General features: G+C 44.6%; 1 pseudogene; it reads left to right on the forward strand.

Annotated features, from left to right (window-relative positions):
- The first annotated feature begins 13,378 nt into the window (after positions 1-13,378).
- Positions 13,379-13,496, forward strand: LOC124552830 (annotated as a pseudogene).
- The last annotated feature ends 12,423 nt before the right edge of the window (positions 13,497-25,919 follow it).

A 25,919-nucleotide genomic window follows, 5' to 3' on the forward strand; every position in this document is an offset into this window, starting at 1 on the left:
CCCAATCAAGACATCACCAACATTGCCTGCCCAAACGTTCACAGAAAATCTGTGTTGATGACGTGATTGCACAATTGCGTGCGGATTCTCGTCAGCCTGCACATGTTGATTGTGAAAACTTACAATTTGATCACGTTGGAATGAAGCCTCATCTGTAAAGAGAACATTTGCACTGAAATGAGGATTGACACATTGTTGGATGAACCATTCGCCGAAGTGTACCCGTGGAGGCCAATCAGCTGCTGATAGTGCCTGCACACGCTGTACATGGTACGGAAACAACTGGTTCTCCCGTAGCACTCTCCATACAATGACGTGGTCAACGTTACCTTGTACAGCAGCAACTTCTCTGACGCTGACATTAGAGTTATCGTCAACTGCACGAAGAATTGCCTCGTCCATTGCAGGTGTCCTCGTCGTTCTAGGTCTTCCCCAGTCGCGAGTCATAGGCTGGAATGTTCCGTGCTGCCTAAGACGCCGAACGTCGAACGTCTTCCTGGTGTCGGGACACCTTCGTTCTGGAAATCTGTCTCGATACAAACGTACCGCGCCACGGCTATTGCCCCGTGCTAATCCATACATCAAATGGGCATCTGCCAACTCCGCATTTGTAAACATTGCACTGACTGCAAAATCACGTTCGTGATGAACTCTAACCTGTTGATGCTACGTACTGATGTGCTTGATGCTAGTACTGTAGAGCAATGAGTCGCATACCAACACAAGCACCGAAGTCAACATTACCTTCCCTCAATTGGGCCAACTGGCGGTGAATCGAGGAAGTACAGTACATACTGACGAAACTAAAATGAGCTCTAACATGGAAATAGGCGTTTCCGGACACATGTCCACATAACATCTTTTCTTTATTTGTGTGTGAGGAATGTTTCCTGAATGTTTGGCCATACCTTTTTGTAACACACTGTATAAGGCAAGTGTCTGGCGCATTTTTTGGACTGCTTACTGTTACCACACTGCAGGTTATCAAGATTTCAGCGAGTCTGAACGTGGTGTTATAATCTGTGCACGAGCGATAGGAGACAGCATCTCAGAAGTAGCGATGAAGGGGATATTTTTCTATAACATCATTTAAGGAGTGTACCTTGAATATCAGGAAGCCCGTAAAACATCAAATCTCCGACATAGCTGCTCCCGGAAAATGATTCTGCAAGAATGGGACCAACGACGACGGGACTGAAATGAATCGTTTATAAGAGACAGAAGTGCAACCCTTCCGCAAATTGCTACAGATTTCAATGCTGGGCCATCAACAAGCGTCAGTGTGCGAACTGTTCAACGGAATATCATCGATATGGGCTTTTGGAGTACTCTTGGTGACACAAAGCTTTACGCCTCGCCTGGGCCTGTCAACACCTACATTGGACTGTATATGATTGGAAACATGGTCGGACGAGTCTCGTTTCAAATTGTATCGAGCGGATGCACGTGTACGGGTGTGGAGACAACCTCACGAATCCATGGGCCCTGCATGTCACCAGGGACTGTTCAAGCTGGTGGAGACTGCAATGGTGTGGGGCGTGTGCAGTTGGAGTGATATGGGACTCCTGATATGTCTAGAGCCGATTTATAACAGGTGACACATCCTATCTGATCACCTGCATGCATTCCGACGGGCAGTTCGAGCAGGGCAATGTGATACCACACACCAGAATTGCTACAGAGTGGCTCCAGAAACACTCTTCTGAGTTTATACACTTACGCTGGCCATCAGAATCCCCAGAAAAGAACGTTATTGACCGTATCAGGGATGCCTTGCAACGTGCTGCTCAGAAGAGATCTCCACACCCTCGTACTCTTACTGATATATGGACAGCCCTGTAGGATTCATGGTGTTAGTTCTCTCCAGCAGTGCTTGAGACATTAGTCGAGTCCATGCCACGTCGTGCTACGGCACTTCTGCGTGCTCGTGGGGGCCTACACGATATTAGGCAGGTGTACCAATTTCTTCGGCTTTTCAGCGTATATTCAGGTGGTACAGAGAATTATAAAGAGGAAATTTCACTCTGGAGGGCGCTGAAATGACGGTAAGGCCACAGTCATTAGTTATGGAGGAAAACATTGATGCTGTGAGGAAAGAGACGAAGACAGGTGAATGACGTATAAGCAGACGGATACCTTGGGGCTAAATGCACCAGCAATTCATTCGATTCTGCATGATCATTTCCAAGTAAGGAAACTTTGTCGTCTCTGGGTGCCGCATAGACTGACGGAAGAGCAGGTGACACGACATTTGACTTGGTGCCGGGAGATGTTAAAGAAGTTTTGTAAGGGACGATCTCAGTATGTGAATAATACCGTGACGGGTAACGAGACTTAGCTATGCTGTTATGACGTGTCGACTAAGACTCACAACGAGGTTTGCGTCTTTGAAGATGACGACACACCGTAGCTGTCAGAAAATCCCGATCAGTAAAGAAGAAAATTATAGCTGTATTTTTTTCAGATCTTGTGGAATTGTTAACGTGTTGTTTTGGACACACAGAAGACAGTCACAGCTAAGTGGTACATTGAGCAATGTTCAAAATGTTCAAATGTGTGTGAAATCTTATGGGACTTAACTGCTAAGGTCATCAGTCCCTAAGCTTACACACTACTTAACCTATCCTAAGGACAAACACACACACCAATGCCCAAGGGAGGACTCGAACCTCCGCCGGGACCAGCCGCACCATCCATGACTGCAGCGCCTGAGGCTGCTTGTCTAATCCCGCGCGGCCACTGAGCAATGCCTACCCAAAGTCATCCAATCTTTGAAGGACTTGCGGCCGAAGTCAAGAATGGGCACTTGGTTCCTCCATCACGACAACGCTCCAGCTCACCGCGGCGCAGCTTGCACCGAATATTTGCGGGGTATGGGACTGAAACGTCTTGAGCACCCTCCTTACAGTCCAGACCTTGCTCCCTGTGACATTGCTCTGTTCCCGCCTCTGAAAATGATGCTGAAAGGAGTGCAGTTTTCAAGTGACGCGGACCTACTGAGGGCTTGGGACCACGAGTGTGCCTTACTCCCTACAGAAACTTGGGAGATCTGGTTTTGGGAGATGAAGAGATGTACTGAATGTGGCGCAAATTACTTAGAAAAAATTAAATAAACAAAGCTGTACTGCAATACTTTCCTAGTGCCCTTTGTAGAAGAGTTTTCTTTGGCTAGAAGGATTGGTATGTCCTTCCAACATGACGGGGCACCTAAACATTCTTGTCGGCAGGTGACACACCATATGAACCTTCTCTGGAAAATGGATCGGCAGAAACGGTACGTTTTTTGGCCATCAGTGTCCCCAGACCTCAACCCCATGGATTTTTGCCTGTGGGAGTGGTTGAAACGCGATACCTGCAAACAAGAAGTAAACTCAAGAAACGAATTTATCGTTAAGACTTCGAATAGTGCTGTCCTCATGAAAGAATGCCGAGACGACCTCGGATGAGCTACAAGGATGTTCGTGAATGAAGTCTGGGGTGGATTTTTTGATCATTTGACTTTGCTTCACGGTGTGTGTGTTTGCGTTACATTCTAACAACTGTATCTCTGTAACCAACAAGAATTGGACGCACGTTATGTGGAAAGTTATATGTGAATTAGTCTACACTACTACCACATAATATATTTACTATTCCTCATGAAACATCATCTATTGTGTACACGATGTCATGTATAAACGAAGCAAGCTATATCTCACAACAGAGGTGTGAAGAACCTGGTACGGCTCCGGTGGCACGGATAGTCGTGTTTCTTATTGACACTAACGTTATCGCCGAACTCTCCAGAAAAGATCAACAAACAGGTGACAACTTACGTCTTAGATTAGGTGATATGCACTCCATCCCTACTACGTTACGACACTCTGCTACTTTTAGCTCTCACAGAAGTGACTTTTTATCCCAGTGACACCTGCTGTAATCCTGCAGATCATGTCAAGGCAAAACAGCAAATATCAGGACGCACGACGGACGTCAATGCACTCAATATACTCGGAGGTGACACGTCATGGGATACCTCCGAATATCTTATCGAATCTCCTTTAGCCTGGCGAAGTGCAGAAACTTGTCGTGGCACGGGCTCAAGTCACTGGAAGTCCTCTGCAGATATACTGAGCCATTCTGCCTCTATAGCCGTCCATAATTGCGAAAGCGTTCGCAGCAAATGATTTTGTACACGAATCGACCTCTCGATTGTTGTTCTTGTTGTGATCTTTAGTCCAGAGATTGGTTTGATGCAGCTCTCCATGCTACTCTATCCTGTGCAAGGTTCTTCATCTCCCAGGACCCACTGCAACCTACATCTTTCTGAATCTGTTTAGTGTATACATTTGTTGGTCTCCCTCTACAATTTTTACCCTCCACGCTGCCCTCCAATACTAAATTGGTGATCCCTTGACGCCTCAGAATATGCCCTACCAACCGATCCCTTCTTCTAGTCAAGTTGTGACACAAACTCCTCCCCAATTCTATTCAATACCTCTTCATTCGTTGAGTGATCTACCACTCTAATCTTCAGCATTCTTCTACAGCACCACATTTCGAAAGCTTCTATTCTCTTCTTGTCTACACTATTTATCGTCTATGTTTCACTTCCATACATGGCTACACTCCATACAAATACTTCCAAAAAAGACTTCCTGACACTTAAATCTATACTCGATGTTAACAAATTTCTCTTCTTCAGAAACACTTTCCTTGCCATTGCCAGGCTACATTTTATATCCTCTCTACTTCGACAATCATCAGTTATTTTGCTCCCCAAATAGCAAAACTCATTTACTACTTTAAGAGTCTCATTTCCAAATCTAATTCCCGCAGCATCACCCGATTTAATTCGACTACATTCCATTATTCTCGTTTTGCTTTTGTTGATGTTCAACTTATATCCTCCTTTCAATGTACGGTCCATTCCGTTCGGGAGTACGACGGTTCAATCCCGCGTCTGGCCATCCTGATTTAGGTTTTCCGTGATTTCCCTAAATCGCTCCAGGCAAATGCCGGGTGGTTCCTTTGAAAGGGCACGGCCGACTTCCCTCCCCATCCTTCCCTAATCCGATGAGACCGAAGACCTCGCTGTCGGTCTCGTTTCCCAAACATCCCAACCCCTCCATTCCGTTCAGCTGCTCTTCCAGGTCCTTTGCTGTCTCTGACGGAATTACAATGTCATCGGCCAACCTCAAAGTTTTTATTTCTTCTCCATGGATTCTAATACCTACTGCAAATTTATCTTTTGTTTTCTTTACTGCTTGCTCAATATACAGATTGAATAACATCGGGGATAGGCTACAACCCTGTCTCACTCCCTTCCCAACCACTGCTTCCCTTTCATGCCCCTCGACTCTTGTAACTGTTATCTGGTTTGTGTACAAATTGTAAATAGCATTTCGCTCCCTGTATTTTACCCCTGCCACCTTTAGAATTTGAAAGAGAGTATCCCAATCAACATTGTCAAAAGCTTTCTCTAAGTCTACAAATGCTAGAAACGTAGGTTTGCCTTTCCTTAATCTTTCTTCTAAGATAAGTTGTAGCGTCAGTATTGCCTCACGTGTTCCAAGATTTCTACGGAATCCAAACTGATCTTCCCCGAGGTCGGCTTCTACCACTTTTTCCATTCGTCTGCAAAGAATTCGCGTTAGTATTTTGCAGCCATGGCTTATTAAACTGATTGTTCGGTAATTTTCACATCTGTCAACACCTGCTTTCTTTGGGATTGGAATTATTATATTCTTCTTGAAGTCTGGGGGTATTTCGCCTGTCTCATACATCTTGCTCACCATATGGTAGAGTTTTGTCAGGACTGGCTCTCCCAAGGCCGTCAGTAGTTCCAATGGAATGTTGTCTACTCCGGGGGCCTTGTTTCAACTCAGTTCTTTCAGTGCTCTGTCAAACTCTTCACGCAGTATCATATCTCCCATTTCACCTTCATCTACATTCTCTTCCATTTCCATAATATTGTCGTCAAGAACATCGCCCTTGTATGGACCCTCTATATACTCCTTCCACCTTTCTGCTTTCCCTTCTTTGCTTAGAACTGGATTTCCATCTGAACTCTTGATATTCATGCAAGTGGATCTCTTTTCTCCAAAGGTCTCTTTAATTTTCCTGTAGGCAGTATCTACTAGTGAGATATGCCTCTACATCCTTACATTTTTCCTCTAACCATCGCTGCTTAGCCATTTTGCACTTCCTGTCGATCTCATTTTTGAGACGTTTGTATTCCTTTTTGCCTGCTTCATTTCCGATAGGATTCATGTCGAGCGATTTGAGTAGCCTAGTGACATCGTTGCTTGGGAAGACGTGCCCTGTTGACAGCTTGTGACCACACAAGAACCCTGCCATCAGCTCTTACCAATTGAAATCGTGTCTCATCTGACCAGGCCAGGGTTTTCCAGCCGTCTAGGGTCCAGTCGCTATGGTCACGAGCTCAGGAGAGGCGCAGCAGGCGACGTCGTACTGTTAGCAAGCGCCCTCTCGTCGGTCGTCTGCTGCCATAGCTCCATTAACGTGCAGTTTTGCCGCACTATCCTAACTGATACGTTCTTCATACGTCCCACATTATTTCACGCAGTGTTGCTACTCTGTTAGCACTGACAATTCCGCACGAATGCCGCTCTCTCAGTCGTTAAGTGAAGGCCGTCGGCGACTGCGTTGTCCGTGGTGAGAAGTAGAGCGTGAAATTTGGTATTCTCGGCATATTCTTGAAGCAGTGTATCTCTGAGTATTGAATTCCCTACCGGTTTCTATTGTGTCTCACTGTTTAGAGGCACAAAACGTGTGGGTGTTTTCAGCTAGTTACTAAATGCAAATAAGTAGGAGGCCGAGTTAATAGGAGCTGAAGCAGTCCAGGTTGCAATAATATGCGGTACGGCACTCTGTTAGAGAGGAGTATTATTATTCAAGAAACACATAGTACAATGAAATTACTTATCTTCAGTAATTTGTAGGTCTGCAGCTGCGCCTATCAACTGACAATCTCGAAACATGGAATACCATGAACTAATGCAACATATTCTCAGGGACTAAGCCTGATGGGCCCTCCTCAGAGAATCAATGCAAATATTACAGAACTGGCTGAGGGCCGTTTATGACAGTCCGTCTGCCTAGTTTGAAATCTAGCTAACAAGGGAACCTCCCCATCGCATGCCCTCAGATTTAGTTATAAGTTGGCACAGTGGATAGGCCTTGAAAAACTGAACACAGATCAATCGAGAAAACAGGAAGAAGTTGTGTGGAACTATGAAAAAAATAAGCAAAATATACAAACTGCTTAGTCCATGCGTAAGATAGGCAACATCAAGGATAATGTGAGCTCAGGAGCGCCGTGGTCCCGTGGTTAGCGTGAGCAGCTGCGGAACGAGTGGTCCTTGGTTCAAATATTCCCTAGAGTGAAGAGTCTAATTTTTTATTTTCAGACAATTATCAAAGTTCAGGCACTCACACATAATCAACTTCGCTCTCCAGAATTCCAGGACATGTTTAAATTTGCTTGGACATATGCAGGATTTGACAGTCTACACACGGAAAAAATTGAAAACGTTAAAAACATATGTTTTGACAGAGCACAGGGAAAACTGTGCGACTGTGAAACTGTTACATTCATTTGTTGCAGTTTATGTGACAAACTCTTATGTTTTCATCACTTTTTTGGGAGTGATTATCACATCCACAAGAAAACCTAAATCGGGCAAGGTAGAAGAATCTTTTTAACCACTCGCCAAGTGTACAAGTCAGGTGGGTCGACAACATATGCCTGTCATGTGACGCACATGCTGTCACCAGTGACGTATAGAATATATCAGACGTGTTTTCCTGTGGAGGAATCGGTTGACCTATGACCTCATGATCAAATGTTTTCGGTTCCCATTGGAGAGGCACGTCCTTTCGTCTACTAATCGCACGGTTTTGCGGCGCGGTCGCAAAACACAGACACTAAACTCGTTACAGTCAACAGAGACGTCAATGAACGAACGGACAGATCATAACTTTGCGAAAATAAAGTAAGTAAACTTTTCACTCGAGGGAAGGCTTGAACCAAGGGCCTCTCGTTTCGCAGCTGTTCACGCTAACCACGGGACCACGGCGCTCCAGAGCTCACACACTCCTTGATGTTGCCTAACTTTCGCATGGACTACTCAGTTTGTATATTTTGCTTATTTTTTTCATAGTTCCACACAACTTCTTCCTGTTTTCTCTATTGATATGTGTTCAGTTTTTCAAGGCTATCCACTGTGCCAACTTATAACTAAATCTGGAGGGGGATGGGGGGGGGGGGTGCGATGGGGAGGTTCCCTTGTAAGAAGTGCACGAGGCACGCTCCAGTTCAGTCGAGCTGCACAGCCCGCTAGAGTGCGCTGTGCTGGGCAGACGACGGGCTGCCAACCTTGTGTTGGCGCGGCGTTGTAGTAGTATCTGTGGCGATGATACTACAGTTTCCTAAATGTAACGTCCCACCCGTCTAGCTCCAAGTACCATCCTGCGTTCAGAGCTTCTTAATTCGCTTCGTGAGGCCATAATAACATCGGAAACCTTTTCAGATGAATCACCTTAGTACAAATGACAGTTACGCCAGTGCACCGGCCGTTTACACATTATGTGCGCGATAGTACCGCCATCTGTATATCTGTATATTTGCAAATTCATTATGCGAAGTTACAATATTTACGTTGTTAAAAGCAGAGTATTCGAACAAATAGCTATACCAAGTGGCAAAAGAATAATAGTACACCACAAAAAGGAGGAACATAATGAGCAGTGTGAAAAAGTTCGGAATACAAAATGGTGCATATGTGTCGGAAATAAAGTGGTACTGCGAATTCCACACCAGATGAGAGAAAACGCAGAGCTCTGAAAATTGTAACTAATTACTTATTTACATAAAAAACGGGATCCGAACTGTTTGATAATCTAAAAATAACAAAACTGTATCGTTCTAGATCCCACTGCCTTAGAACAAGAATAAGGCGAAACGCGTCTGGGAAAAATAAATTAAGTTGTAGCAAGAAAAGGTGATTTTAAGAATGAGATTTTCACTCTGAAGTGGAGTGTGCGCTGATACGATACTCGAACTGGGGACCTTTGCCTTCCGCGGGCAAGTGCTGTGCCGCCTGAGCTACCCAGGCACGACTCACAATCCGTCCTCACAGTTTCAGTTGTACCAGTACCTCGTCTCCTACCTTCCAACCTTCACGAAAGGTCTTGCCAACGGAAGACAAAGTTTCCGAGTTCGAGTCTCGGGGCCGGACGGAGTGGCCGAGCGGTTAAAGGCGCTACAGTCTGGAACCGCGCGACCGCTACGGTGGCAGGTTCGAGTCCTGCCTCGGGCATGGATGTGTGTGAAGTCCTTAGGTTAGTTAGGTTTAAGTAGTTCTAAGTTCTAGGGGACATGTGACCACAGCAGTTGAGTCCCATAGTGCTCAGAGCCATTCGAGTCTCGGTCCGGCACACAGTTTTAATCTGCCAGGAAGTTTCAAAGGCGGTTTTATTTACAAAACAAGTATTTCTGTGCTTGCTGCGGAGGATGACCACGCAAAACAAACCTGTTAATTTATGAAGTATGAAAGTTGGACGCTAATATTTCTTTGGAAAATTGGCCTCTGATTCTGCTGTGGTGTGCATACAAATATTATTGTCGCGACTAGTAGCGAACTAAGAGCTGTTGAGAGAAGTTGGATGTGGTCGGACGCAGCATGCGGTGCAGAGAAGCAGCGCGACATGAGAGGTCGCAGCCCCCGTGATTGTGCCAGCAGCCCTGGAGGAGACTATGGTACTGATTGAGGACTTTTGGTAACTTGTCTTTTTGCTACACGTAGTTGTTCCTTGCTTGCGTACTGGAGGGGTTTTGTCCGATTCATGTATGCAGACATTGAGAGTGATATTTACATCCGTTTTGTGACCAGATACGTGATTATTGATTATAGACGTTATGGAATAATTAAAGTAGTTGCTAGTCATACTATCGAAGAAATACAAACATCAGTGTAAAGTTTGTCAGTGTTTAAATTATCAGTTTTCTGAATATTGTAAATTAAAGTTTTTATTGATTTCTTTCATTTTTACTCCGCTTATGGCTTGTTGACCAAACCCCTCCTGATCATTCAGTTTGTGTAAAAAAAATGGCAATAGTTGTTTCAGTAGTTGTGACGATGCATTGCACTCTGCATGGGTTGCAGTATTACTTTTTAACTGTTTTAGCGTGATTCTGGTCAAGCAGCTGCAACAGTAAGACGAGGTAAGTTGTCTGTTGCGTACAGGAGCACTGCAGTATAGTTATTAGGAGACGTTGGAGAATATTTAAAAACTCGATGTCAGATACTAGAGAAAAGATTTTTTATAATTTGTAGGAAGAGTAATTAATCTATGTTGTTTTTGTTAAAAATTATATACTTTCCATTACTCAAGGTGACAATGTATTTAGTGGGATCATTTTAACGCACTCATGTTATTTGCCTGTCATGGATTCTTGAGGGCTGTGCATTTCTATGTGTTGATCGCAATCTATCATTATTCGGCTAGGCCGGCCGGAGTGGCCGATCGGTTCTAGGCGCTACAGTCTGGAACCGCGCGACCGCTACGGTCGCAGGTTCGAGTCCTGCCTCGGGCATGGATGTGTGTGATGTCCTTAGGTTAGTCAGGTTTACTAAGTTCTGAGTTCTAGGGGACTGATGACGTCCGATGTTGAGTCCCATTGTGCTCAGAGCCATTTGAACCATTTGATTATTCGGCTAAAACTGATTTGCTGAGCGCTTCACATGACGCTTTTCCTAACAGAGTCTTTCTAATGCATTGACGTCAGTTATTAGTTTTGTAATGATGAATGAGCCGTGCTCACTCTGAACTATGCATTTCCTTGAACTTGACTATCTGCATTTGGTTTCCTACCACTGTTGCAGTTGCGCCATGGTTCTTCCTCCGATGTGTATCGATATTTGCACCGTGTACCATCTATGGTGTTGTGCATATAGTTTCCGGCTAGGGTGTGTGCGGGCAGTCGGTCGGTTGGTGCGGACCAGGGAGGATATCTCCGTGCGCCGCAGTTGGCTGGGTCCGCTGGTGGTCCCTGAGCAGTGTCGGAGCGTGTTTGGAGCTGTTCGATCGCTACGAGCTTCGTGGCTCACCGAAACAGGACGTCAAAGTTGAGTGGTGTCTTAAGTGCCCAAGCCGCGTCCGTTCACGTTGTGTCGTTCGGTTTGCTCTTGAGGAGCTTTTACTGTGAGCAACACCGAGTGGTTGTAGTGGTGAAATCGAGCCACCGTGTGGTGGAATTAACTATATTGATTCACTACAATTGAAATGCATCAGCGAAATTTTCTTCCTTGTGGGCGTTAGTGTTCTGGTTACCTGTCTTAGTCACAGCCGTAAATTCAGGCAGTGCTCTTTTTTGGTGTAGTTAACTATATTACCTTATTTCAAATTCAAGTGTACCAGAGGAATTTTCTGCCTTGTGGCCGTTAGTTTTCCGGTTGCCTACCCTGGCCACTAACGTAATTTCAGGCAGTGTCCTTTCCTCATATGTCGTCGCTGTCGAACACGTTGTGTAGTTTTGACAGCTCAATACATATTTCATTGTGGATAATCACGTCCGTAACAGTTTGGTCTTTGAGATTTCATGTACCGATTGGTGGCGAGCAAGTCGTTTGGTCGGTCGGTCTGCGACTGTCTCTTGGTTGGGTTACCAACTGATCAAGTGTAATTAGGCCCACCACCTGTCTCACCTAAGTGATCTTTAATGTTTCGAGGGCAGCCCCGCCCCCTTCCCTCCCCTCCCCCCCCCCCCCCCCCCCCCCGGAGGTGTCTGAGTGCCGTTGTCTATATTGTCCTTTTCATGGGTGTTTAATAGTCTGTTTGTAATCTATTATAGCCAATAATTAAATTTTTTTGTTGTGTTTCATGTAAATCAAGGGCCTTCAGCCCGTATAAGTAAGTTTGAATTCTGGTAAGTGGATATTTTGCTGTAAGTTACTGTTGTTGTTCTATCTTTTCATTTAGTGCGCTGTCAGCCACTTAAAACTTAAAGGTTTAAGGTATTCTGAATTTTTGGAAAATCAACTGTGGTCCTTCAGCCGTTTGAAACCTTATTCTTAAATTTAGTTATTGTCGTTGCGTTGCTTTTTCATTTAGTGTGCTTTCGGCCACTTAAAGGTACAAGGTATTTTTGAATTTTTGGAAAATCAACTGTGGGTCTTCAGCTGCTTAAAGCCATATTCTTAAAATTTCCCCTTAAGCGAAAACATTGCGGCCTTCTGCCTTAAAACATTATGGTAACATATTTTAAAATTTTGAAATTTAATTGTGGCCTTAAGCCGTTTGTATTGTACCTTGTTTATGTTTGTTCTATCCACTTTTGACTTCAGGCTAGCTGTGATATATATATATATATATATATATATATATATATATATATATATATATATATATATAAATTATTTTATTTGCAACTTTAACTGTGTGTCTTCAGTCACTTGAAATTTATCTTGTTGATTTTGAAGACTTCTTGTTTGGAGGCCTTCAGCTGTGAAAGAATTGTATTTTGAAACTCGTATTTGTAAAGGTTCAGCTATGTGCCATATTGGTTTAAATGTGTTAATAAATTACAATTTTGAAGCGAAACTGACCGCCACGTTATTTGGCCCTTTCCACAATCCTAATCACATGTTCTGCCCTGCGGGTTTAGCGGGCGTTTCAATGAAGCTGAAGAAATTAATTAAAATTTGTGCCATGGCTGGGACTCTAACTCGGGTCTTCTTGCTTACTAGGCGGAAATGCTGACCATTACACGCTTCAGCTTATTTTCCCCTAAACTGCCACTATTGCCAGGGCTCTCCGATACTGGAATAGCACCGCAGCGTTGGGCGTAATGGGGAGGTCCTATACCACAGGTGATCTTGTAGATCTTGTAATTAAATTTTCGCCGGCCGAAGTGGCCGTGCGGTTAAAGGCGCTGCAGTCTGGAACCGCAAGACCGCTACGGTCGCAGGTTCGAATCCTGCCTCGGGCATGGACGTTTGTGATGTCCTTAGGTTGGTTCGGTTTAACTAGTTCTAAGTTCTAGGGGACTAATGACCTCAGCAGTTGAGTCCCATAGTGCTCAGAGCCATTTGAGCCAATTAAATTTTCCCCGAGACATTTAAGTCTCATCTTCATCTACAATAATAATGGGAGCTGAAGAAATGAAAATTTGTGCCACGGCCGGAACTCAAACCCGGGTCTTCTTGCCTAATGGGCGTGTAATGGTCAGCATTTCTGCCAAGTAAGCAAGAAGACCCGGGTTCGAGCCCGGCGTGGCACAAATATTAATTCATTTCTTCATCCTCCATCAGTAAAGATAAAGATGAGAGCTAAATGCCTCGATGAAAATTAAATTATATTAGTGTTGTATCATACCAACGGCCATGCCGTAGTGATAACACCGGTTCCCGTCAGATCACCGAAGTTAAGCGCTGTCGGGCTGGGCTAGCACTTGGATGGGTGACCATCCAGTCTTCCGAGCGCTGTTGGCAAGCGGGGTGCACTCAGCCCTTGTGAGGCAAACTGAGGAGCTACTTGATTGAGAAGTAGCGGCTCCGGTCTCATAAACTGACATAAGGCCGGGAGAGCGGTGTGCTGACCACATTCCCCTCCATATCCACATCCAGTGACGCCTTGGGCTGAGGATGACACGGCGGTCGGTCGGCACCGATGGAACTTCCAAGGCCTGTGCGGACGGAGTTAGTGTTGTGCCGTACTTTTGATACAACCACAGAAGGAGATTTTACTCTTCGTCACCCTGAATTACACTACTGGACATTAAAATTGCTACAGCAGGAAGATGACGTACTACAGACGCGAAATTTAACCGATAGGAAGAAGATGCTGTGATATGCAAATGATTAGCTTTTCAGAGCATTCACACAAGGATGGCGCCGGTGGCGACACCTACAACGTGCTGACATGAGGAAAGTTTCCAATCGATTTCTCATACACAAACAGCTGTTGATCGGCGTTGCCTGGTGAGACGTTGTTGTGATGCCTCGTGTAAGGAGGAGAAATGCGTAGGCTACCATCACGTTTCCGACTTTGATAAAGGTCGGATTGTGGCCTATCGCGATTGCGGTTTATCGTATCGCGACACTGCTGCTCGCGTTGGTCGAGATCCAATGACTAATACGGAACGCCATGCTGGATCCCAACGGCCTCGTATCACTAGCAGTCGAGATGACAGGCATCTTATCCGCATGGCTGTAACGGATCGTGCAGCCACGTCTCGATCCCTGAGTCAACAGATGGGGACGTTTGCAAGGCAACAACCATCTGCACGAACAGTTCGACAACGTTTGCAGCAGCATGGACTATCAGCTCGGAGACCGTGGCTGCGGTTACCCTTGCCGCTGCATCACAGACAGGAGCGCCTGCGATGTTGTACTCATCGACGAACCTGGGTGCACGAATGGCAAAACGTCATTTTTTCGGATGAATCCAGGTTCTGTTTACAGCATCGTGATGGTCGCATCTGTGTTTGGCGACATCGCGGTGAACGCACATTGGAAGCGTGTATTCGTCATCGCCATACTGGCGTTACACCGGGCGTGATGGTTCGGGATGCCATTGGTTACACGTCTCGGTCACCTCTTGTTCGCATTGACGGCACTTTGAACAGTGGACGTTACATTTCAGATGTGTTACGACCCGTGGCTCTACCCTTCATTCGATCCCTGCGAAACCCTACATTTCAGCAGGATAATGCACGACCGCATGTTGCAGGTCCTGTACGGTCCTTTCTGGATTCAGAAAATGTTCGACTGCTTCCCTGGCCAGTACATTCTCCAGACCTCTCACCATTGAACACGTCTGCTCAATGGTGGCCGAGCAACTGGATCGTGACAATACGCCAGTCACTACTCTTGATGAACCGTGGTATCGTGTTGAAGCTGCATGGGCAGCTGTACCTGTACACGCCATCTAAGCTCGTTTGACTCAATGCCCAGACGTATCAAGGCCGTTATTGCGACCAGAGGTGGTTGTTCTGGGTACTGATTTCTCAGGATCTATGCACCCAAATTGCGTGAAAATGTAATCACATGTCAGTTCTAGTATAATATATTTGTCCAATGAAAACCCGTTTATCATCTGCATTTCTTCTTGGAGTAGCAATTTTAATGGCCAGTAGTGTATTTATGACGCGCTGAGGGAAACGCTATGAGAGGAGGACGAGGAGAAAACACCGATAATGATTAGTGACAAGAACTAACATATTGAGGAATACTCAGATTTGTACAATTCGGATCATGCAGCAAATCGTGAAGTTCAACTACTGTTCCAGAGGCTGGACAGTAAACAGTTCTTGTCCGACTAGAATGTTCACTCATGATGTGCACTCGCTAGAAGCAGACGATGCGGCGCGAAGTACCCAAGTAGAAGGCTGTGCTCACGACACCGCAGTTAGTTTTTCACTCCAACAATTGCTTTATTGCAAAGGTTTCATTAAATCCACTTCTAGTGGGTTGGGGGTTGTTTGGGGGAAGAGACCAAACTGCGAGGTCATCGGTCTCATTGGATTAGGGAAGGATGAGGAAGGAAGTCGGCCGTGCCCTTTCAAAGGAACCATCCCAGTATTTGCCTGGAGCGATTTAGGGAAATCACGGAAAACCTAAATCAGGATGGCCGGACGCGGGATTGAACTGTCGTCCACTTCTAGGGTTTATGAGATTAATGCTTTAATAAGGAAGGAGTAAAATTGTGACCTGTTGGTCAGTTTCTTGTCAATGTCAGTTAATGATCAGTTTTATGCTGCATGTGCGGTTTTTTAATTATTTGTCTGTTATTGAAAAAGCTCCTGATTGATAGGTCGACGGATGGTCTGGCTCTGCTATAGCAATGGTTATTAGTTTATGCTTTTCGATATTAACTCGGGTATTCATTATAATGCATCAGTCTGTGCGAGTCTAGTCTTTATTGACAAAACGTGGTATTATTAATGTTGTCTGCCGCGCGGGATTAGCAGAGCCGGTCTAAGGCGCTGCAGTCATGGACTGTGCGGCCCGTCCCGGCGGAGGTCCGAGTCCTCCTTCGGGCATGGGTGTGTGTGTGTTTGTCCTTAGGATAATGTAGGTGAAGTAGTGTGTAAGCTTAGGGACTGATGACCTTAGGAGTTAAGTCCCATAAGATTTCACACACATTTGAACATTAATATTGTCTCCACATAGTATGTATTAATAAATGTGTTTCAAAATTGTATCCCAATTCACGCTCAATCAATCGCTTCCCGCTTACATCCACTTTTCTCTTGCAATGGTACGTTAAGTCCAGAGCACACAAAGCCAGATAATGCAATTCCCAAAAATTCTCGAGGAATTCGATTTTGAAATTTTTCCGACCGTCTGTAAAAACGTAAAGAAAGACTAACTGTTCGACGGGTAATGTTGCTCTGCCGTAAAACACTTGCCTGCCATGTGGGGACTATTGGTTCGATTACTGGCTGATGTGGGTTTTTAAACAGAGGTGCATGTTCTACAAGCATTTCCCTCGAGCATGAAATCCGTAAAAAAGCGCGCCGTCTTCAGGCCACGAGTGGCCTACCGGGACCTTTCGACCGCCATGTCATCCTCAGAGGAGGATGTGGATAGGAGAAGCCTGGGGTCAGCACACCGCTCTCCCGGTCGTTATGATGGTTTTCTTTGACCGGAGCCGCTACTATTCGGTCGAGTAGCTCCTCAATTGGCATCACGAGGCTAAGTGCACCCCGAAAAATGGCAACAGCGCATGGCGGCTGGATGGTCACCCATCCAAGTGCCGGCCACGCCCAACAGCGCTTAACTTCGGTGATCTCACGGGAACCGGTTGCCCCATAAAATCCGTAAAGATGGGAAAAAATAGGTATCGCTCGACAGTGGTAGTAACCGGACAGCTGCATTGAGCCTCGTTTTGGTCTTCTTTTTTTCGTTTTTTCCGTTCAGTTCGAATAACTATGTCATTTAAACAAAAAATTCATTAAATATATGTTAACAAACGGAAATCTGCCTTTTTTAAAATATGCATGTCTTATTATTTCTAATTGCATGTCATAAACAAAAATACAGTTTTCATAGCAAATACAGGGACGTAAAAAATAATGTAGAGTAAAAAACAATGTGGAGAAATAAAATTTCCGGAATAGATTGGTCTAGGTAACACATTTAAGGCCGGCCGGTGTGGCCGAGCGGTTCTAGACGCTTCAGTCTGGAACCGCGCGACCGCTACGGTGGCAGGCTCAAATCCTGTCTCGGGCATGGATGTGTGTGATGTCCTTAGGTTAGTTAGGTTTAAGTAGTTCTAAGTTCTAGGGGACTGATGACCACAGATGTTAAGTCCCATAGTGCTCAGAGCCTTTTGAACCATTTTTGAATACATTTAAGTGGTTAACATTGTTATATCACAGGTTAAACCATGTGCGAGATAGGCCATTGCAAATGTGAAATTCTGGTACATTAACAACCGGTTTTTACAGAATGTTGAAAGTAAGCATGCAGAAGTGCGTGCATTTTGTTGTACAGGTTGTAATGTAGCTACAACAAATGTGTAACGTACCTAAGACATGTATGTAACGTAGCCACAACAAATATTCCCTTTGTTCGTCGGTGAAAATGGATCCGATAAGCAACCTGAGCTATCAGTAAACCTAATCTAACCTGCATAACACTCTGTCCGTGTTGTATGAGTGTCAGTTTCATTGTCATTTTTTTAAGTCCTCAACACATCGTTACATGAAAAACATAAAACTAACGTTTGGATAAGCTATCTGACTGCGCATTTGGATATGAAAAACTACGGGGACAAATGAACCTGTAACAATGACTACCTAAGTTATCTGACGGCGTTTTCGAACAATAATTTACAGGTGATACAGAATCTGACTTGTGCAACAGAATTTACTGGATTAGAGTACATGGCATGTTGTGGTGTGTCAGTGTTCTGTTTTGACCCTGAGTTTTGCACTCACCTCTTTAGATGACTGCCATTTTCCATGTGGTTTACAGCAATTCGCAGCAGCATGCAGCAACAGCTTCTAAAGCTTATTGTTACTAAGAATGAATTTAATAAAAAGGAGTTTGCTTGGGTTCTATTAGCTACTAAATAACTTGCGAGAAGGGATTGCATAGATTAAGTCTACTTAAAACTTCAGAATCATCATAAACGCGTAACTAATAATAGACAATGACAATTACAATGACATAGGTATCAATAATGGCTGAGTGCCAGATTAACAAATTATTTCAATTTCACCTTCACATTAAGATTTAATAACCACAGCATTTATTTATTAATTAGATGTGGAGAATAATTATTATTATTTGGAGGATAAAAAAATGGTTCAAATGGCTCTGAGCACTATGGGACTCAACAACTGAGGTCATAAGTCCCCTAGAACTACTTAAACCTAACTAACCTAAGGACAACACACACATCCATGCCCGTAGCGGTCACGCGGTCATGCGGTTCCAGACTGTAGCACCTAGAACCGCACGGCCACTTCGGCCGGCCATATAGCCGTGCTGCCTCTCGTCTGTTTCCATCTGCTTGGCAGTACACAGACACCATCTCGGATTCAGAATGAGATTTTCACTCTGCAGCGGAGTGTGCGCTGATATGAAACTTCCTGGTGGAGTAAAACTGTGTGCCGGACCGAGACTCGAACTCGGGACCTTTGCCTTTCGCGGGCAAGTGCTCTACCAACCGAGCACCCAAGCACGACTCACGCCCCATCCTCACAGCTTTACTTCTGCCAGTACCTCGTCTCCTACCTTCCAAACCTAACAGAAGCTCTCCTGCGATCCTTGCAGAATTAGCACTCCTGAAAGAAAGGATATTGCGGAGACATGGCTTAGCCACAGCCTAGGGGATGTTTCCAGAATGAGATTTTCACTCTGCAGTGGAGTGTGCGCTGATATGACACTGGCAGATTAAAACTGTGTGCCGGACCGAGACTCGAAACTCGGGACTTGGCCTTTCGCGGGCAAGTGCTCAGTTGGTAAAGCAAAGGTAGGCAAAGGTCCCGAGTTCGAGTCTCGGTCCGGCACACAGTTTTAATCTGCCAGGAAGTTTCACCATCTGGGATTGTTCCTCACATGAATACTGGACCATTCTGCTGCTTACAGTACGCTGGGTCAGCCACACAGCCTGCAACACACAAGAAACACTCGGCACGTGGTCAGAGGAACTTTCATTCTTTAGTGCCATCTACATGGTCAACACAGTGGTAACTTAGTTTCCCGTGAAATCACCGAAGTTGAGCGCTGAACGGGTGACCGTGCGGTCTGCCAAGCGCTGTTGGCAAGCGGTGTGCACTCAGCCCATCTGAGGCAAACTGACTGATGACACGGCGGCCGGTCGGTGCCGTAAGGTTCTTCCGAGACCTGTTCGGTCGGTTTTTAGCTTAGCGGTGCCATTTGCCTTGGCAGCGACGCGTTTCCGGACGCATCTTGAGAAGACATTTCTTACTCCATTTCTAGTCGGTAATCCGTCCCTGCAGTCTGGCCGTTTTATTAATGTTCAAGATGTATATTGTATTAACAGTTATTTTTATGGTGATACACAGTACAAAAATATACCGAAGCGCCAAAGAAACTGATATAGGCATGCGTATTCAAATATAGAGATATGTAAACTGGCAGAATACGGCGCTGCGGCCGGCAACGCCTATATAAGACAAGAAGTGACTGGCGCAGTCGTTAGATCGGTTACCACTGCTACAATGGTAGGCATGGGCGTGCTCAGCGAGGGGCAGAAGATATTTGCAGTTTTTTACTAGTTTACTGTTATATTTAATAAGAAATGCTGCATGTTTTCTCGGATTGTAGAAGTGCATTCTTGTACTTAAAATGCTTATTAAAAGCAGTTTTTCACTGGTTTACTGTTTTATTTAATAAGAAGTGCTGTATGTTGTCTCGATTCCTTGTTTCCTGAGACTAGTGTGACCCTCCCCCCCTCCCCCCTCCCCACCCCTCCCTAGTTCAGATCCTGGGTACGCCCTTGATGGCAGGTTATCAAGATTTAAGTGAGTTCGAACGTCGTGTTACAGTCGGCGCACGAGCGACGGGACACAGCATCTCCGAGGTATCGATGAAGTGGGGATTTTCCCCGTACGACCATTTCACGAGTGTACCGTGAATGTCAGTGAACCGGTAAAACATCAAATACTCGACATCACTGCGACCTCAGAAAGATCCTGTAAGAACTGGGCCAACGACGACTGTAGAGAATCGTTCAACTCGACGAAAGTGCCGCCCTTCCGCAAGTTGCTGCTGATTTCAATGCTTGCCCATAAACAAGTGTCGGTGTGCGAACCATTCGACCAAACATCATTGATACGGGCTTTCGGAGCCGGCACTGCACAGTCCATGATTGGAAACATGTTACCTGGTCGGACGAGTCTCGTTTCAAATTGTATCGACCGAATGGACGCGTACGGGTATGGAGACAACCTTATGAAACCAAGGACCCTGCATGTCAGCAGGGGACTGTTCACTGGTGGAGGCTCTGTAATGGTGTGGGGCGCGTGCAATTGGAGTGATATGGGATCCCTGATACGTCTAGAGACGACTCTGACAGGTGACACGTACGCAAGCATCCTGTCTGATCATCTGCATCCATTCATGTCCATTGTGCGTTCCGACGGACTTGGGCAATTCCAGCAGGTCAGTGTGACACCCCACACGTTCAGAATTGCTGCAGGGAGGATTCAGGAACACTCTTCTGAGTTTAAACACTTTCGCTGGCCACCAAACTCTCCAACATGAACATTATTGAGTGTATCTGGGATGCCTTACAACGTGCTGGTTAGAAGAGAACTCCACTCTTACGGATTTATGGACAGCTCTGCAGGGTTCATGGCGTCAGTTCCCTCCAGCACTACTTCATTAGTCGAATCCATGTCAGTGTTGCGGCACTTCTGCGAGCTCGTAGGGGCGCTACACGATGTTAGGCAGGTGTACCAGTTTCTATAGCTCTTCAGTGAATATTACTGCGTAACTCTAACTGATGGCCTAGTCATGAGCGTTCTCGCAATCAGTGGCGTGTAATTTATCATAGAGACAGGCGAAAGAAATATTTCTAACACCGAGCGCAACACGCGAAAGAGATCTTGCAGCGTTGATCCGTTTTTCGGTACATTGTTCGTGGAAAACATATCTTATACACGTTGCCAGAAACACGTATCACAGAGCAGTTTTTGTGTGCCAAACGTATAAATGCGTACCATGAAAGGCGTGCGTAGACAGCTGTTTTGGAACAACGCATGAATTTTGAAACCCTCCGCCCCATCTTTTAATTCTCTGCTCTGCTGTGAAGTCACTGATTTTGCAGTCATGCGATGAAATTCGTTACCTGTCAGATAAAGTAAACGTCACTCGGTGAGCGAAGAGAGATACATCTTGGCGGTATCACTTTCACGGAGGAGGTCGGTTGATAATCATCATTTGCAAAAGTCATATTTTAATGTGCTCGCACAATGATTACTAAACTTTTAGGCTGGATGTTTTAGTGTGTTGCAGAGTGGCTAGCTCCTCGTTTTTCATTCTTGCGGTCAATCGGGCACATCCATCTGCTATATTGTTTTAGCTCCTTACACCACTTTCTTCCAGTGTAGTTCATGTTTCAATGTTGACGCAATACTTTGTTCGGTGCCTCTGTACGGGTACGCATATAGTTTTTCAACTTTTGTTACCTTTGTTTAACGTGCTGTTTTATGTTCTTTTTAGTGTATTTTACCGACAGTTGTCTCAAACGGTTTCGGCACTGAAGACGTTGCTGTCGAGCGCCCATACCAACATATCCATCCTTCCATCCGATTAAATCAGGTTTTATATATTCTTTGAAAATATTTTAGTATTTCAGTTTGTTATTCTTACCTTCATTAAAAATTGCTATTATTATTTCAGTGAAACTGTATGTGGCGTAACATTGCTACAGTTGATAAAACAGTAAAAACAATCTAGGTACGATATGCGAATTCTAATCCAAATTCGATCGATATCTTAGGAACACATTAAAACAAACAAATGCACCCTGATTATTATTCGTGAAGATAAATATCCTTGTTGTAGCTGTTACATTGCTTTTCATCGTGCTAGCTCAAATATAATATTAACTTTTTTCACAATAAATTAATATTTACCGCGATTTACAACTGTATAACAGCGTTAGGAATGCATTCGATTTCGCTGCAGCTTCTTGTTCTGACAATACTAACGACAGCACCGCGACACCACTGAGGAAAGGTTCTTTGGCGCGCAGGTCTGTGATTTTAAACAGTAGCTTACTTCTTCTTTCCACGTGGTAAATGCGTTAAGTGGTCAGTTGTGTATCAGAATCGCTTCTGTTATCATTAAAAAGGATAACTGGTTGAAAAGTGACAGTCTGAAAGGGAAAACAGGGTTTAACAAAATCACAAGTTAGTGTTGCGTCAACAGGTTATTTAGCTTCTAGTGATGTGTGTCAATCCGACAAGAATGAACCGTGTGTAAAGAAAAGACAGTATGATAATTACGTTAGGTTTAGGTTTTCATATACAGGCGACAGGGACTGTTCCAGACCACAGTGTGTTGCTAGTGGTAACATTATTGCTAACAGTAATCTGAAACCTTCTCTATTCTAACGCCATTTAGAAACTAAAAAATCTGTGATCTTTTTATATGAAAAGTCGTATGTGTGAGTTGCGTTTGCGTAAGTGTATGTGCGTGTGCGTATGTGTGTCTATTGTTGACGAAGGCATTAACGGCCGAAAGCTATAATTGTGAGGGTCTTTTTGTTGTGCCTATCTGCGACTCAGCATCTCCGATATATGGTGAGTAGCAATTTTCCTTCTCATAATTGTTACATTCCATCCTGGATTTTACATTGTTTGAACTACGGGAGCAAATATATTTAAGTTAATCGATAAATATTCACCAGAGATTCAGTGGATGGGACTCGCTGCGTGGGAATTAGTTCAGATAGTGTGAAATCTATGACAGTGGTTTGCTGGGTTTGTTGTCAAAGTGAAATTAGTAACGCCACACGCTTCTTGGACACATTGCTGCATTCATAGACAGGCTCTTGTTTCTAAACAATGCCCGGCGGATTGAAATCTGTGTTAGGCGGTGCAGTGAGAATAAATTTATTAATGATCATACTAAAAATATCCGCTATCTCGAGGTAGAACTATTTCCAGACTGTATGAGCTTCAAGATTAAGTTTACGGTTTTCTCACTAGCCATACCTTTCACGAAGCAAACTGCACCGAAGATGAAATGTGGTTTCAGACGTATGCTTATGTAGCAGATATTTGCTGAAAAGTGAACAGTTTAAACTTATCTCTCCAGGGGTCAAATATACTGTGCCAGACCGTTGCGAATCATTAATTTAAAAAAAAAAATTGGGAGACGTGTTTCAGTGGGAATCAACCGGAGTGCTTTGACACTCTTCACGACTTCCTGGCGGAAAATCGTCTTTCTTTGAACGAAAACGTCAAGGACATGGCTGAAGAACACTTTAAGAGGCGGAGGTTCAAAAATGGTTCAAATGGCTCTGAGCACTATGGGACTTAACAGCTGCGGTCATCAGTCCCCTAGAACTTAGAACTACTTAAACCTAACTAACCTAAGGACATCACACACATCCATGCCCGAGGCAGGATTCGAACCTGCGACCTTAGCAGTCGCGCGGTTCCGGACTGCGCGCCTAGAACCGCGAGACCACCGCTGCCGGCGGCGGAAGTTCGAGCCCTCCCTAGGGCATGGGTGTGTGTGTTTGTCCTTAGGATAATTTAGGTTAAGTAGTGTGTAAGCTTAGGGACTGTTGACCTTAGCAGTTAAGTCCCATAAGATTTGACATACATTTGAACATTTTTTGAACACTTGAAGCAACTTCAAAACACCTTCAGATAATATTTCCCTGCTACGTCCAATAATAACAATTGGATTCGCAATCCCTTCGGAGAATAAACAATTTTATAATCCACAATTAAGCGCAAATTAAAAAAGAGCAGCTACTTCAAATGTCCACTGATTTTCAGTTACAGAAAAGTTACGAAACTTTGTCATTAATTGGTTTTTGATTAACTTTAAAGGAGTTCGCAGTGTTTTCGAATAAAAACATAACTCCTTATCACCATTTTCATCCATATTTTTGTGCGAAAAGTCGTTTTATTCATATGCCTATTTAAAAAATAAATACAGAAACAGACTTTATCCTAAAAGTGATTGGAGACTTTATTTATCTTCTGAATTCACTGAATTCCAAGGAAGAGGTAATTACAATGAAAACTCGTACACTCAAGAGCCAAAGGAAGTGGTACACCTGCCTAATATCGCGTAGGGTCCCCGCGACCACGCAGAAGTGCCCCAACACTACGTGGCATGGACTCGATTAATGTCTGAAGTAATGCTGGAGGGAACAGACACTATGAATCCTGCAGGACTGTCCATAAATAAGAGTACCAGGGAGTGGAAATCTCTTATGAACAGCACGTTGCAAGGCATCCCAGATATGCTCAATACTGTTCATATCTGGGGAGTTTGGTGCGCAGCGAAAGTGTTTAAACTCAGAAGAGTGTTTCTGGAGCCACTCTGTAGCAATTCTGGACGTATGGTGTATCGCATTGTTGCCAAAGTCCGTCCGAATGCCCAATGGATACGAATGGATGCAGGTGATCACACAGGGTGCTTATGTACGTGTCACCTGTGAGAGTCGTGTTTAGACGTGTCAGGGGTCCCATTCCAGCACCGGGCCCCACACCAGTACATAGCGTCCACCACCTTGAACAGTCACCTGTTCACAAGGAGGGTACATGGATTCATGAGGTTGTCTCCATACCGGTACCCGTCCATCCGCTCGATACAATTTGAAACGAGACTCGCCCGACCAGGCAACATGTTTGCAGTCGTCAACAGCCCAATGGCGTCAAGGTGTAAAGCAGTCATCAAGAGTACACGAGTGGACTTTCGGCTTCGAAAGCCCATATCGATGATGTTCCTTTGAACGGTTCTCACGCTGACACTTGCTGATGGCCCAGTTCTGAAATCTGCAGCAATTTGCGGAAGAGTTGCACTTCCGTCACGCTGAACGATGCTCTTCAGTCGTCGTTGGTCCCGTTCTTGCAGGACCCTTTTGCTGCCGCAGCGATGACGGAGATTTTATGTTTTACCGGATTCCTGATATTCACGGTACACTCGTGAAATGGTCGTAAGGAAAAATCCCTTCATCGTTATCTCGGAGATGCTGAGTCCGATCGCTCGTGCGCCAACTGTAACACCATGTTCAGTTTCACTTAAATCTTGGTAACCTGCCACTGTAGCAGCAGTAACCTATCTAACAACTGCGCCAGACACTTGTATTATATAGGTTGCGAAAACACACTTGACCTCTTAGCCACAAACAATCCAGAGCTAATAGAGAGCATCATGACTGATACAGGAATTAGTGATCACAAGGTCGTTGCAGCTAGGGTCAATACCGTTTCTACCAAATCCACCAGAAACAAACGCAAAATAATTTTATTTAAAAAAGCGGATAAAGTGTCACTGGAAGCCTTCCTAAGAGACAATCTCCACTCCTTCCGAACTGACTATGCAAATGTAGACGAGATGTGTCTCAAATGCAAAGATATAGTAGCAACAGCAATTGAGAGATTCATACCTCATAAATCGATAAGAGATAGAACTGATCCCCCATGGTACACAGAACAGGTCCGAACGCTGTTGCAGAGGCAACGGAAAAAGCATGCGAAGTTCAGAAGAACGCTAAATCCCGAAGATTGGCTAAAATTTACAGACGCGCGAAATTTGGCACGGACTTCAATGCGAGATGCCTTTAATAGGTTCCACAACGAAACATTGTCTCGAAATTTGGTAGAAAATCCGAAGAAATTCTGGTCGTATGTAAAGTACACAAGCGGCAAGACGCAGTCAATACCTTCGCTGCGCAATGCCGAT

The sequence above is a fragment of the Schistocerca americana genome, chromosome 10 (assembly GCF_021461395.2).
Source record: "Schistocerca americana isolate TAMUIC-IGC-003095 chromosome 10, iqSchAmer2.1, whole genome shotgun sequence".
NCBI classification, from domain to species: Eukaryota; Metazoa; Arthropoda; class Insecta; order Orthoptera; family Acrididae; genus Schistocerca; species Schistocerca americana.